The 14445-nt window shown below is 51.3% G+C and overlaps 1 pseudogene; it reads right to left on the bottom strand.

Moving 5' to 3' along the window:
• Nucleotides 1–11446: 11446 nt before the first annotated feature.
• LOC118604875 lies at nucleotides 11447–11562 on the bottom strand (annotated as a pseudogene).
• Between the last annotated feature and the right edge of the window lie 2883 nt (nucleotides 11563–14445).

The following is a 14445-nucleotide window of genomic DNA, read 5'->3' on the forward strand; positions in this document are numbered from 1 at the left end:
GAGACTATTAAATGGAAACCCTACTTCTGCATTTTATTAGCGAATTTTGCAAACTACAACCAGCTTGAGTGTTGTATAAATTTATAGTTGTACTTGCACATTTGCGATGGTGGTTTTCGGCGTGCAAGTTTTATCTAAGAGCTTTTACTTGGAACTGCACGGAGCAATTCCAAAACCTCAAAACTAAAGGAAAATAAAATTGAAGTGCCTTTACAATTGAGTGATTTATACATTAAAGTATTTATTTTAAAACAAGATTAAAAATCCTGCACTCCTAGAAACATTCTCTCCTGGCAGAAGCCACTCAGATGGAAAATTTCATCTATTTTAAACTGATTTTTTTTTGCCTGAATGACTCTCGCATATTTTCCTAAAACCTAGTCATGTCAAATGATTTATTCTGCTTCAATAATACTGTGCTAATAGCCAGGAAGATTGCGGCGTCGAAGTGGCAGCCGTCAGGTGGCCGGTCGGGTGCTCGACTACATTCTGATTTTTTATGCTTACACATTCTGATTCTTTCCTTCCCGTCTGATCTCCTACTCAGCAGCACTTTCTTCTGGAGGAGAATTTCCGCATGTTTCTGTCCTACGAGGACTCAGCCGAATTTGAGCTCTACCATTTACTTTACATCGAAAACCCAGAGGAGGATAGGGCGGGCAAACCCATTTTCCCGCGGTCGAAGGGGTGGTCGAGGGAGCTCGGCAGGGCACGTGAGGGGCTCGTGTATTTTCCGTGTTCCTCCCCGTCACAGAGCAGCACCGCCTGTGCCGTCGCCACGGCCCAGGTGACGGGGCTGCTCCGCCTCTCACGGGCATGGCCCGAGCTACCTGGCTGCGGCGCACGAAGCCGTTTTTCAGTCAGAGAATTGATGCCTCTTTTTTTTTTTTTCTTTCCTCTCCTTCGGATTTGTCTCCCTTAATAAAAACTTATTATTTTTGCTTCAACCATTGTTGTCACCGACTCCCCCTTCTCCGTGGCAACACATATTGTTTCCGAGAAATTGGTTTTGAAGGAGACAAACAGCATGCGACGTTTCTTCCAGAAACGATTGTTTGGTAGAAGAATGAATGGGAGTCTGTTATTCCCTCGGTGGGTTTATGTCACGATCTTAAAATAAGATAAAGACAAAATGCGGTATAGGTCTCAACGTATGATCTCAAGTGGTATGTGAGAAAGCTACAAATGTAAATCCGAAGTTCGATATTTGGAATTTCCTTCAGCTATAGGCAAAAGGTGGCGTGATGAGGATGGAATGGCTGGGGAGTTCTCTCTAGGGGTCAGCTCTCAGCTTTTTTTTGATTTTTCTGAACAAATCAAAGGGGCCATCATTATTTTTCTAAATAGCAGGAGCTTAAAAAAACAAAACAAAAAAACACCAAACGACATTCTGGACTAGGTTCTGACCTCAACAATCTACTCACACTCATGAAAAATTCTCTGAGTGGAGGACAGATCTCCCTGGGACAGTTTTGGGCACTCCACAGAGCAAGTGGCGTGGCCGGTGAAGCCCTCCACAAATGGCCATGTCACTCACCTTCCGATGACAGAAAATGGAAAAAACAGAAGTCTCAAGCTTCTTCCCTTACAAAGCCTCATCTGGAATATACGGGTCATCAAGAGACTAATTCTTTCTGGCTACCCTGACACGTGCCACCCAGTGAACCAAACGCTACTGTGGCCTCTGTCTATTACCCAAGGACGATTTTTATTTTCCCTGATTCCAAAATACCTGTTTAATTAAAATGAAATTACAACGCTCCCTGGAAAGTCATTTGTCTCTTTCCAGCTGTCTAGTGGACTCCTTTTAGCTTCTGTAAAGTCACTTGTTTGTTTATCATTTAAGCTAAAGTTTAGTCACTGCACAAGTTATTTTCCTGTACACAGTAGCTGACTTGTAATGACGGAGGAGAAAGATAGCTAAGTGCCACTAAATCTTGTGAAGAAAGCTCAATTAATAGCATTCTGCCCCCAATTTAGGGAAGTGCGCATTGGGCGTACACATCATTCTGGGCACTGCCGTAAATGACAGGAGGCATTGTCGTTATTTCAGGCAGAAAGGGATGCTACTCAGGGAGTTCAGAACTTCAACATTCACTAGAAGTTTTGGAGGTGCGCTGACCTCCAGGAATGACCCCCAGTGGCAACTGCCACCCCCAGGTTTTGGCTGCTTTCCGGGCTTCGGGGGCCCACCACGGCGGACACTGGCACCAGGAAGTGGCCGCCTCGGCTGTCGTTTGCTGAGGAAACTGCGGCGAGAACTCCCGACTGCAGGGTCGTGTTGTACCTGCTAAACCCACAAGAGGAAGATGGATGTCCCCTCCATCACTGCCCCTCCCGCCCCTGAACTCGGCCCCGCGTTTGGGTCCCAAGCCTGCATTCGATTGGCCAGATCTAAATCACGTTGGCTTTTGTAGCTGCAAGGGAGTCTAGGAAATGTAGGTTTTGGGGGGGGGGGTTCTTTTTTTCTAGTCTTTTCAATTCAGAAAGCAAGCTAGTAAGTGATTAGAACAGAGTTGAGATAGTTTACCAAATCGACTCCAACACTCCTGGATTTATTCTCTACTACCTGTTAGCCGTGCATTAAATCCTTCATAGTTTTTTTCTTTAATTGTCATTACTCCTTCTTTTATCTTTTTTTGAGATCTTAGACATAGTTATTTTAAAGTCATTTAGAATTCGGGACCCGCGAATATGTTACATTGCATGGAAAAGGAGAATAAGGTTGCAGATAGAATCAAGATTGTTAGTCAATCGACTTTAAGACAGAGAGATGATCCCGGATTGTCCGGGTGGGCCTGATGGCACACGAGGGCCCTGAAGGGTGGATGACGGAGGCGGGAGTTCAGTGCCTTGCAGTGTGGGAAGCGCTCAGCCCACTGCTGCCGGCTTTAAGGCTGGAGGGAGGAGCCATGAGCCAGGAAGGCAGGAGAGGGCCAGGTAGCGGATTCGCTCTTAGACCCTCGAGAAAGGAACCAACACCTGGAGTTTCGCCCCCCGAGAGCGTTGTTTTAAGCCACTAAGTTCGTGGTCATTGGTTATAGCAGCAATGAGAAGCTGATGCATCCGGCACTGGAGACCGCGGCCTGCTCCTGTGTTTCCTTTCCTCGTGCGCTCTGACGTTTTAGCTTGCGGGTTCGCCGTGCCGCGTCTCCCCCACTCTCTGTTCCTCCCTCACCCTGTCCGCCTGCTCGTGGACCTGAGGAAGCTCCCCGGGGCCCCAGCTCTTCGCCCGGTAACTCAGCGTCCTGACCCACAGCGATGGCGGTGCTGTCCCGGGGTCGGCCAGGGGAGCGGTGGGCAGCTCAGGACAAACGCAGCCGCCGCGGCTCTCTCTCCTCCCTTCCACCACTGCCGCGGTCAGGGGACGGCCGTATGAGCTTGGTCTGGCTTCTTCCCACATCAGGAAGCTGCCCCAGCCCGCGGTTGCGTGCAGAAGACGACGCTCCCGCCAGGCAGCCCCACAGGGACCGGGTCGTCACCCCGCCTGCAGACCTCCGGCACAGGACGCTTTCCACTGTGCCATTCTGTTTCTGGCCCCTCACCATGTTTAGCTGATTTTTTTTTTTTTTTAGCATAGCCACACGTTGAAATGGATAATACACACATATTTAATATACAATTTAATCTGTAAAATACATAGGAAATACTGGCCGCATGTCTTGTCATTGCCACGTTTGGGGCAGAGGCGCAACTCCAAGCGCCACCTGGACCACAAGACGGCCACGCGTAGGACGTGTAGCCACAGAGCCCCGCGTCCCAGCTCCTCCCCACGCTTCACCTGAAGAGAAAATGCGGGGAGCGGCTAGGTGCTTCCGTTGCTACCTGTGATTCGCTTTCTGCATTCCTGGGGATGACACTTTCTCTCCGACAAATAACACCCTCTTGGCAAAAGGCTGAGCTGGTTGAAAATTAGGAGAGAACGTTTCATTGTGTTGCACCTTAAGGTGGTTGTTCCTGAGATTCATCTTAAAACTTGCTCTTCCAGGAAGCTGGCTCAGCTCCTCTGCTTTTTTTTTTTTTTTTTTGGTAGTCCATCAGTTCTATAAATTGGCCAGGTGTTACTCGAGGGTGATTGTCAGGGTCAGGACGGGAGAGGAACAGAATACCAGGTGTTACATTAAAAAAGGCGGCGTAAGTCCCCCGGTTCGTCGTGTACTTTTAAGAGTGTGGAAAATAGCAGTTTGCGGCTAACACCAGAAGCGCTCATTAAACTGATTTTCTGTCGAGAGTGATTCCCCCAAAATGTCTCAGGCTATCAAGTAGCTAAAATTCTATCAGGATTATGATACCCACCGAGTTACAAGTTATAAGAAATGATACTTGAAATGAAGGCTTTGCGGGCAAATTAAAATAGTAATAATTTCAGTTAATGTAATGATATCTTTTTTTTTTAATCCCTTAATATCATTCAGCCAAAATTACATATTTGGGAAAAAAAAATGAAGTAGTAAAGAAGATGTCCTAATTGTATGTAATATGCCCGAAGGCAGATTGCGGATGTCATTCCGAGGCCCGGACACAGAGGAAGATGGCTCTGAGGACGATGCTGTGCAGGAGACCCGCTCCAGAGTCACAGTCATAATGCGAAATTATTTCCCAGAGAAAGGGAGCCGGGGTGTGCCACGGCTTCCGCAGTAAGCTCTGTAATCCGGGCTACACTCTGCGGATCTTATTTCCACACGTGCGGGCTTCTCCGTAAGCCCCCCAGACCCCGAGGGTCACATTTTGACGTCTAACATCACAGTATTTTGCAAGTGATAACGCCGACTTTCCTGAAATCCGAAGGAGACTCGGGCTTTCTCTGTTTGCTTTACGCGGATGTGATGGTCTCTCGGCTGCTTCGTTTTGGCTCACCTCCCCTCATCCGCAGGCCGACAGGGCCCCAAAGCCATTTCTCGAGATGAAAAGAGAATTACTTAAACCAAGCATGAACCCTCTTAACAATTTACAAGTACAAATAACTGTTTTAAGAAGTGGGTTTTTTTTTTGTTTTTTGTTGTTTTTTTTTTTAATTTATATTTTTGAACTGCAACTTGTTGTCCACCCATCTGTGAGTCAAAACGCTTACATCTACTCCAGTCCAGGGGCCCAGGATCTCGCCTAGAATTTCACATATGATCTTGACAAAACACAAACAAATAAAAAGCTTTAGGACGCTGTGTTCTGATTTGTGGTCTCATTCAGAGGAGTGAATTTGGAATTTTTTTTTAATGCTCAGGCAGGGTTCCCAGCCCAGACTGGCAAAGGCTTATGCAAAAGCAAGTCTCATGGTGGTTCCCCTGCCCTCCCCAAACTCTGTGGCTTCTTCTCCTGCCTTTGCTGGATCAGGGGCCAGAGACCATCACGTCTGACATTTGGATTTCAGTCTTCCTGAGATAAAGGCTCACAGCCCATGAGGGCCGCACTGGCCGTGGGGCACACATCGGCGCCCGCTCCACCTGGCCATGTCCCCTTGTGCTGGGCTGAGCGGCTAGGACCCTGGATTTCTCTGCTATTACCGGTTGCCTTCCCGGGTAGCCGTAGCTTCCAAGCCCAGGCTCCCAGGCCAGCCTCCCCATGGGGCCTGTGGTCTCTGTATGTCTGTCTCCCCAAACCCTCAGGGGCAAGGTCACAATCACATTTCAGTCTGGTCTTGGGATGACCAAAGGACAGTGGTGTGGCTTCAGCCACCCATTTGGCCAGGGGTGTCACTGGCTTGGGCTCAATACAGCCACAGTATTGCCCAGAGATGGGAGAGCAAAGGAGACTAAATGACCGTTTTCGCTGACCTGGTCAAAGTCTCTCCCGTGATTTCCAGGCACTTGGAGAGGGACTTGGTGCTCAGAGGCAGGTCAGGGCTCAAGTCTTTCTAGAAAAAAAAGGAAGATAAAGACTCGTTCCTGACTTCAGGGCAGGCTTTGTAAGAAGACCCCTTCCCCCATCCCCCCCCCACCCCGCTTCCCAACAGGTGCCTTTGGAACAGGAAAAGCCCTCTGCTTTTGTGTTTTCTGGAAGAGTCTGCTGAGTAACGGGACGACCTAGCTAAGAGGAGGACAGAGCAGGTGCTGGCAGGTGTAACCGACATCAGATACTGCATGAGGACCAAGCTACAGGTTTTCAGACGACGCCGTCTTACGTAGACCAAGACCAAGAACCAGGCTAAGCGGGGAGGGTGCAGACCATCCTCTGAACCATCATTTTATGGTACCTGAGAGCTGCCCTTCCGCCTTTACCCTCAGCGTGACGTAGAGCTGGCATGAGAACCCTTTCTCCCTTCACGAGAGAAATCTATGCAGACGCCTGTTTCTTCAGCTCGACTTCTCGTTCGTGGAGCCGCGTGTGGGCAGCCTTCCGCCCCCAACGGGGAAGGCAAGACACGGACATTCGAAGGCCTGGAAAGACCCTCGAACTAGAACTCCAAAGAGCTAGGATGTGATCTGTCACTCATGAGCCAGTGCTCCTTAGTTCCCAATTTATTCCTCCGCAAAGGGAGTTGATGATTAAAAAAAAAAAAAAGCTCCGCTGGCTTCCCGCTTTTGTGAGGAGGGGCAGGCCGGAAAAGGGAGGTGCACGCACGTTTAAAAAACAGCTAGTGAGCCACAAGCCGTGTACCAGGCGCCATGCTGGGAGACTAAACACGAAGAAGAACCGGTCCTGCCTCGTGCAGAACAATGCTTCCAGCCATGAAGAGGGAAAGTCGCGGCCCCCAAAGATATAACTCAGTATTATTAATTATTATTATTATTATTATTATCTTCTTTTAGTGACTTTAACTCAGCGTCCATTTTGCTTGGGGTCGTGTATTTCCACGCAATGATTCATCCATTTTTTTTCTCTCTGCCTCTGCCTAATTCTTCTCTCGTACCTTCTTCTCCCTGCGAAACTGGAGTGGTGCTTGGGGGGACATAAGGGACAGTTATCACTGGGAAATGCGTCGGGGTTAATGAAAAACAAGGGAGCCCTCCCCTCAGCACCTCTCTCTCTCTCTGATATTCACAGGTGACGTTCTCATTTCTGTTTTAAGAACGTGATGGAGCAGGGATGGGAGCTGGCCTCTCCAGGGCACGTGTCAAGAAGATTGGGCTTTGAGACCTCAGAGGCAGACCCATGTCTTGGAAGATATACTGGGGACGCTCTCCAAGGTCTCCTGACCTCTGACATCTCCAAATTCATTGTGTAATTTACTGTGGCTTGTTATTTGGATACCCGCCACCGAATGGCGGGCCAAAGAGTCAATTTTTCACTCTTTGTTTCAATAAATCAATACAAAAAAAAAAAAAAAAAGAATTCCTATGCATTCTAACCTATTTGGTCTTCCACGATGGCCTTTAATTTAAAAGAAAATGAAGAATTATTCTAGAATCCCCCCCCCAAAACATTTAATGCAAAATGAACAGAGCTGTTTTGTTTCTGCTCGTGGTGCAATATTTTCTCATGGTTGTGTTCTCGAAACGTGAATCTGTGAGAGTTTAAGAGCGGAATACATAATTTAATACTGCCCAAGGCCAGCATTAGCTAAAGCAGATGTTTGTGAGAGATGCATGTCTTTATCGGAGGGCCGCGCCGTCCTAATTTGGTCCATTTCACTCTGTCTCGCTTTAAGTGCCCACCATGTCCCGCTCTTCTGCAGTGATGGAGTCTGATAATCCCCCCCCCAAAAGGTACATCAGGAGGGCCTGTTACACCCAGGACCCTAAAGCCGTCCAAAAGGCAGGTGGCTGTCTTTGAGGGCTGGTGCTCCACACCCAGCTGCTGACATGTCGCCGCGTGCCTGAACCTCACAGCGGGACGAGCCTCGGACGGTCCTCCCGACGCCAGGCTCCCGTGTGCCGTCCCAGCCACATGGCTAAATGCCCGTGGTGACGGCAAACTTGAGAGCCACGCGCTTGCTCTGGGACAACGTCACCCTCCCAGGGAAACGAGGCGAGGGTGGCGGCTGAGGACTCCCGCTTCGAGGTCCCGGCTCTGTCCCTGTCCTCGCCACGTGACCCTGAGCTAGTTAACTTAACGTCTCTGTGTTTGTTTTCTCGAGACACTTACTTCCGAGGGTCGTTTCGAGGCTCCAGTGAGATGGTAGATGCAAATCCCTTAACGCGCTGTCTGGCACACTGCAAGCGCTCGGTTATGACAACCTGATTTTCGGTCGATGTCCTTTGCTCTGACATCCCTGCCCTCTGCCTCTGGTTCTGCCCCCGGAGCTGGCTGGCTGTACGGAACAAAGCTAGCCTCTCCCGCACACGCCTGCCACCCGGGCATTTGGAAATGTTCGTCTTTGTTACCTCTTCTCCCTCCGTCCTTGGGAGTCTGCTCCAACCACCCCTGGTCACTCTCGTTCCTCCAAACGGCCCGCGGTCCCTCTGATCCCGGGGCGTGCGAACGTGCTGTTTCCTCTCGGTCTGGCTTTCTTCCTCCGTCACTCCCGTCCTCCCTGGGGCCTGATTAAATCCAGCTCATTCTTCAGGTCTCAGCTGAGATGTCCCTGCTGCGGCAAGCCTTCCCCGGCCCCCAAGACCGGGCGAGATGCTCCCTTTGGTACTCGCCCGCCCCATAACTCTCCCATCTCAATGTTGTCATTACGGCTGTAAAAACTCCGCAGGGTCAGAAACCAGGTCAGTGGTGCCCGCCGGCAAATCCGCAGCCGCCACCACGGCACCTCACCCGCGCCAGGCGCTAAGCAGCTTGGACCCATGTCGGTGGGTCCCGCCCACTGACCGATGTCTCTAACTGGCCACAGTGGCGTCTCCGTTGGACATATGAACATCAATGGCATGGGGTGCAGGTAGTAGGAAAATAGTATTTGGAGTCCATCGAAACGCGTGCTTCTCTGAAATCTCAATCACGTAAGACGTTGCGAGTCATTGACAGGAGTGTTCTTTGTGATGGCGGCCCAGGACCCTAGAACGACGATGCAGGTGTCCTCCGGGGTGACAGCGAGCACAGGTGGCCCTCTCAAGCCGGGCTCACAGAGTCGGCTCCACCCTCGGTTCCGCCGACACAGGTATCGTCACCCCCCGTCCTTTTCCTCTCCCTTCAAAAACAGAGCAGGTCCCACATCTCCTAAACGCTTGCTCAGTTAAAATCCTGTGTTCCATACTTTTCTGTTTTTTTCCTTTCCTTCTTGAAGGAACCCCCTCCTCCAACATATGTGTGTCCACAATATGAGTAGGGGATGTGCTCTTAAAAAGTGATGATAAACCGACTTTTGAAAATTATATTCAAAGGTAACATTTTGGTCACAACGATTTCCTACGTTATTCCTTCCACGTGTATTTAAATAACTTCTAACATCATTGCCGTTTAGAGAAAGAGGTGCTAGTAGCCGTATATAAACGAGTTTTTCCAGCGACTTGAAAACATAGTGATTTACAGTAAATAGCAAAGATTTTACAGCGAGGGCCCTGTGAGTCATCAGATCACAGCTGGATGGATCACGATTCGAGGGCAGGGCAGGTAGGTAGGCAGGTGCTTTTTCTTAAATAGAACTCCACCCGCCAGTGCCGGCCATGGTCTGAACGAGGAGCGTGCCGTGGGCCGGGGTGAGGGAGGCAGGGTCTCAGGGAGGTGGTCACAGCTGCAACGAACTGCAAACATCTCTGCCCATTTCCTCTCTGGGCAAAGGCGCACGGGCGAGGCCTTGGACTTCGCCGGCCAGCCCTAAGCACGATCTGTATGAGAAAGAGGGGCACAAGCCCTGCAGAGGGGCGTTTGCTGAAGGGGCAGCGAGGGTGTCCACCGGTGGTCAGGGGAAGAAAGGCTGGCCTGTGCCCAGAGGCCATCAGGGGCTGGGACTTGCAGGCCTGACCCCGTGAGGGCCCAGTGGCCAGAGTCTCGCTCAGCTTGGCAGTCCGACCGCCAGGCCTTCTGGGACATCTTGATGACTCCCTGCCAGGGACTAAATGGAAACCGATTTGAGCTTCTCCTTGACAACGAGTTTCCCCCCTGAGGTCTGCGACAGGTCTGAGTGACTGATGGTCGCGTACGGTATCAGTTAAGGGAAGCCACCCAAACTCACACGAGCACTTCCCCCAAGTCAGCGCAAAGTCTGAGCTCCGTAAAATGTTCTGCCAATGTTTTGTTTCCTTTTTCCTCCGAAAGCCATTTTTCAGGTTTCATATTTGTGTGTGTGTGTGAAGACTAAAGTCATCTGTCAAAAAATGTTTCATTTAAAATGGTTTTCGTGTTTGTCTTCATGGAGAAAGAAATGTTTTATTTTCCTTTATTGTTTGTCTTCCTTCATCTGGCAAAGACCGAGCCGTTCCCATCACCCCCAGTGACAAAGAACAGAGAGGAAATTAACGTCAGGGCTTCGTCTAACGGCGTCCCGACATCTGCCATCCAACAGCTTTGACTTCCTCTCCGAGGAGCGGAGAGACTGTCTTTCCTCAGCCGAAATGTCAAACGAACACAGTCCATAAATAAGAACATGAATCTGACCTTTACCGGATGTCTTTATTCTCGAACATTCTTCGAAGATCCACACTTGAAAAAGTTACGGCTTGCTGACGCCCGGCGTGGATGCTTGACCGCCTGTTGTTTTCCAGCGGCCAGAGGCTTCCTTGTGACTGGCCCTGTCGTAATGGAGCACGATGATTTATTCACCTGGTGGAGCGGAGGAAATACTTTTTAAACGAAAAACACAAAATGGGTTGTTTCTGCTGCAAACTTCCCACAAAAGTAGGAATCTTACTTCGTAAGTAGAACCAGACCCTGACTCCATTCTCCACCCAGCAGAAAAATTACATGGTTTTTTTTTTTTTTTAGCTTTAATGGCCTTTTAGGCTTGTCGCCAAAAGAAGTTCCAAAAAAAAAAAAAAAAAAAAAACTTTTCTGGTCCCAATTTGCCCTCTTGGCCCAGTTCTCTTGTGAGCAGGGAGGGGAACGCTGGAGAGGCTCCCACGCCGGGCTCTACGAGGGGAAGCCAGAGGCCGGAGACTCACTCCACGCAGCTGAGGAAGGAGCAGAGGGAGCCACAGGCCCACGCGGCGGGTCGCCCTGTGACGGGGGCTGTCAGGACGGCAGGCATGGCGGCCCTGAGGAGGGCTTGCCGGGCACCTGTGTCACTGGTGTTGTTCAGGCCGGCGGGGCGCCGCCCAGGTGAGGCTGGAGGGTCACGTGGCTGAGCTCAGCTGCGGACGCTGCACCGGGCCCGCCTCTGCCCGGGCGCGTTGCTCTCGCGTCTGTTTTGATCTTCGATCAACAGGCATGGCTTCTTTTCTTTTTCTCTCTCTCTCTTTACAGATTTGGGGTTTAACCGGCACATGTCACATCCGGGCCTGAGCTGTTTCTTCGCAGCCTCTCCAGGTTGTAGCGATTGCAGATGAAGAAAGAAGCTGAGGCCGCTCAAGCCAGGGTCGTGGGAAGTTTGAGGGTGATACGCATCCTCTCCTCGCTGGACACTGTCCACAGCTCAGGTTCCTCACTTTTTATTATTATGTATTATTATTATTATTATTATTATTATTTACGCCTACAGCACCTGGTCTTCCTAGGTGGTCTCCCATCCAAGTACTAACCAGGCCCGACCCTGCTTAGCTTCCGAGCTCAGACATCGGGCTTGTTCAGGGCGACTTGACCGCAGACCATGGACCGCGGCCCCACTGGGGCGCGAACCCAGGACCTTCTGCGTGTAAAGCAGACGTGCTCACCACTACACCATGGAACCGCGTCCAGAGTCCTCACTCTTAAGATAACAAAGGTGATGGAGGACGGGACTAGTATCACCCCGTGTCGGTCGCGAGGGCCGCGAGGGAGGCACCGGGAGGCCGGCGGTCTTCAGCGGAGGGGAGGGTTGCTTCCAGCTGCGCCGATCGAAACGGCGTCAAGGAGGGGCCTGCACCTGAGCGGGCCGTGACGGGTCCGTGGGCCGAGCGCGGCGGAGGCTGAGGGTGGCTCCCATCTGCGGGGAGGAGGCATGGAGAACCATCTTCCCTGCGCTCCGTCCGCTCAGGCCGCTCCCCGAGGAAACAGAAAACACCTTGGTCGTGATGCCGGGCGCGCGCGCCCCACCGCCAGCCGGGTCCACAACCCCTACAAGCTGACGCCAGTGGCCGAAAACGAAGCGCCAGCTTCTGATGATCCAGATTTGAGGGACTTAACACAAATATTTAAAACAGAGAGAGGAGGGCGTTTTAGCATCGCTGCCTGACGTGGCTGGGTGCCGAAGCGCACCTGGGGGCTCTCCAGGCCCTGCCTTGCTGTCACTGGAATGTTCCGGGTGTGTGAACCGCTCAGACACCGCTGGGAGACACGCTCCGTCCTGGAAGCCTCCGGAGATGGAGCTCGTGTGACCATCATCGGAATAAAAGGTGATTCCTGGGAAACAAAACCTGCGAACGCCGTGACAGACTCACACCTTGGGTTTTGCAGGAACAGATTTGAACCTGCAACCAGAACGTTCTCGCCGTTATTTATTTAAGTTCCTAGAACGTGGCGAGTTCTCCTCCCAACCATATCATCGTCGTGGAAACGTAAGAAAAAGAACACGGAGCGGTGACATCCTTCCGAGTAAGCGTGAGGGAGCCAAAAATGTAATAGCCCCAGCCCGGGCGTTTCGGAACCTTTCAAACACAAGACCGCGCAGTTACACCGTTTTTATCGTAGGCATAAAATTAAAATTAGTATAGAGTATTAAATGTTTATGAGCACAGACTCTGCTTTTAATCATTTCCAGTTTAGATGGGATGATCTCACAATTAAAATTATAATTACTTTCCTCGATACATTCAGTTCGCTCAGTTTCACCTTCAGGCATTTGACGAGGGAAGACAATGGCATCGTTAGTTATATGCGAAATACTAGGTGTGCGGTCGAGAAAACTCTTCCACAGAGGCCCCGTCCCTTCCCATTCCCTCGTCTCTGGACGGCACTCCTGAGGACCGGGGCAGGTCCCAGCCGCTGGGGGTGGCAGCAGCAGGGCGCGCCGTTCTGCTTCTCGGCACACGTGACAGGGACACTCCGGAACGTCTGTCTTCGGCAGCACCTAAGTGAAGGTGCCTCGTGCAAAGGCAGCCTTTGATGGCGAGAGCTGTGAGGGGGCAGAGCCCCCAGCGCAGGCCCCCCAGTGCGTGTGGTCAGCTGCTCGCTCACATCCCCGTCACACGTGTAGCCGGTGACGGCTTTCGGTCACCCGGGCCAGGCGGGGCCGGGGAGCAAACCGCCTCCCTCGGGCCATGCTGAGAGGCTTCGTTACACCTCCGCTTCCTGAGACTATGCAGAGCCCGGAAGAACACTGAGGGATGACATCCGCTTAGGTCATGATAACGTGCTCAGGCCGTTTGGACGGGTCAAGAGATTGCGAGGAGCCTGTCGCAGAAGCTGGTCAGTGGCCTCGGGCAAGGCGGGCACCGGCGGTGGACGAGGCGGGGCTGCAGCGGCCCAGAGTGGGGCTTTGCACAGGACTGGGGTCAAGCAGGGCGTCCGCACGCCCGGGAAGGGAGCCGCCCAGGGCAGGGTGTCACGGCAGGGCACGGAGGGCAGAGGCAGGCTGAGGAAGAGTGCCAGTGTGAGTGCGAGGGTGTTCACGCGGGGCTCCGATTCGGTGACGAGCACCTACGTTAGGAGAAGAGCATTCTCATCGTCTGGGAAGGAAGTCACAAGCATGAAGAGAAGGAAAAGCTGGACCCCCATGAGTGCTGGCGTGAACATACGGCTTTAAATATGTAGGGATCGATACGGAAAAAACATCAGTGTAAATGTGTGTGCGCCTTTGTGCCCTTACTCCCTAGCCCTGCCCGCCGAAGGCGCTCGGAAACGGGGCTACCTCAGGAGCACTGAGCGCATCTGGCACCCAGATGTTGGTTTCTAAATACCATTCTTCACCGGGAGAAACCAGGGCTCCTTGGAGAGATGGCCCACTCCACAGCTGGCACAGAGAAAGAACAAAATGAACTTGGAATTTCTTTTTGTGCCCAAAATAAGAAAGTGCATGAAGAATGATGAGGACGTGCCAAAAGGACCCAGGAACCAGATTGAAGGGGTCCTCACCGGCCAGATCTGGTACAATTTGAGGACTGAACTAATTTTAGGAATGAATTATAACCCATTGATTAAAATAGGAAACCATGAGTCTGTACAGATATAAATTTGTGAATGAATACTTTGAAAGTATGATGAGGAACGGGATGACTACATAGTTTCAAAATACCTCCCCACAAAATACTTATTAACTACAAGTGAAAAAAGAGCTTCTGCGATGGAGGAGGTTGGCGGATGCCGTCTTATCCACAGACCGAAGTCGGCGGTGCCAGCAACGAGACCGTGTGCCACGTGACGGGGTCCAAGCGAACACGGTGTCGCGTCTGGGGCGTTCTCGCCACGTGCACATTGTGTGAGCTCGGTCATGAGGAAACAGCAAACCCAGATGGAGAAAACTTCCACAGCATCACTGTCCCGCGGTCGTTAAAGTGTCAACGTCACGATAATCCAGGACTGGCCCGCGAGAGCCGAGAGAAATAACACAGCTCA

Source organism: Rousettus aegyptiacus, unplaced genomic scaffold, assembly GCF_014176215.1.
Source record: "Rousettus aegyptiacus isolate mRouAeg1 unplaced genomic scaffold, mRouAeg1.p scaffold_m13_p_6, whole genome shotgun sequence".
Taxonomy (NCBI): domain Eukaryota; kingdom Metazoa; phylum Chordata; class Mammalia; order Chiroptera; family Pteropodidae; genus Rousettus; species Rousettus aegyptiacus.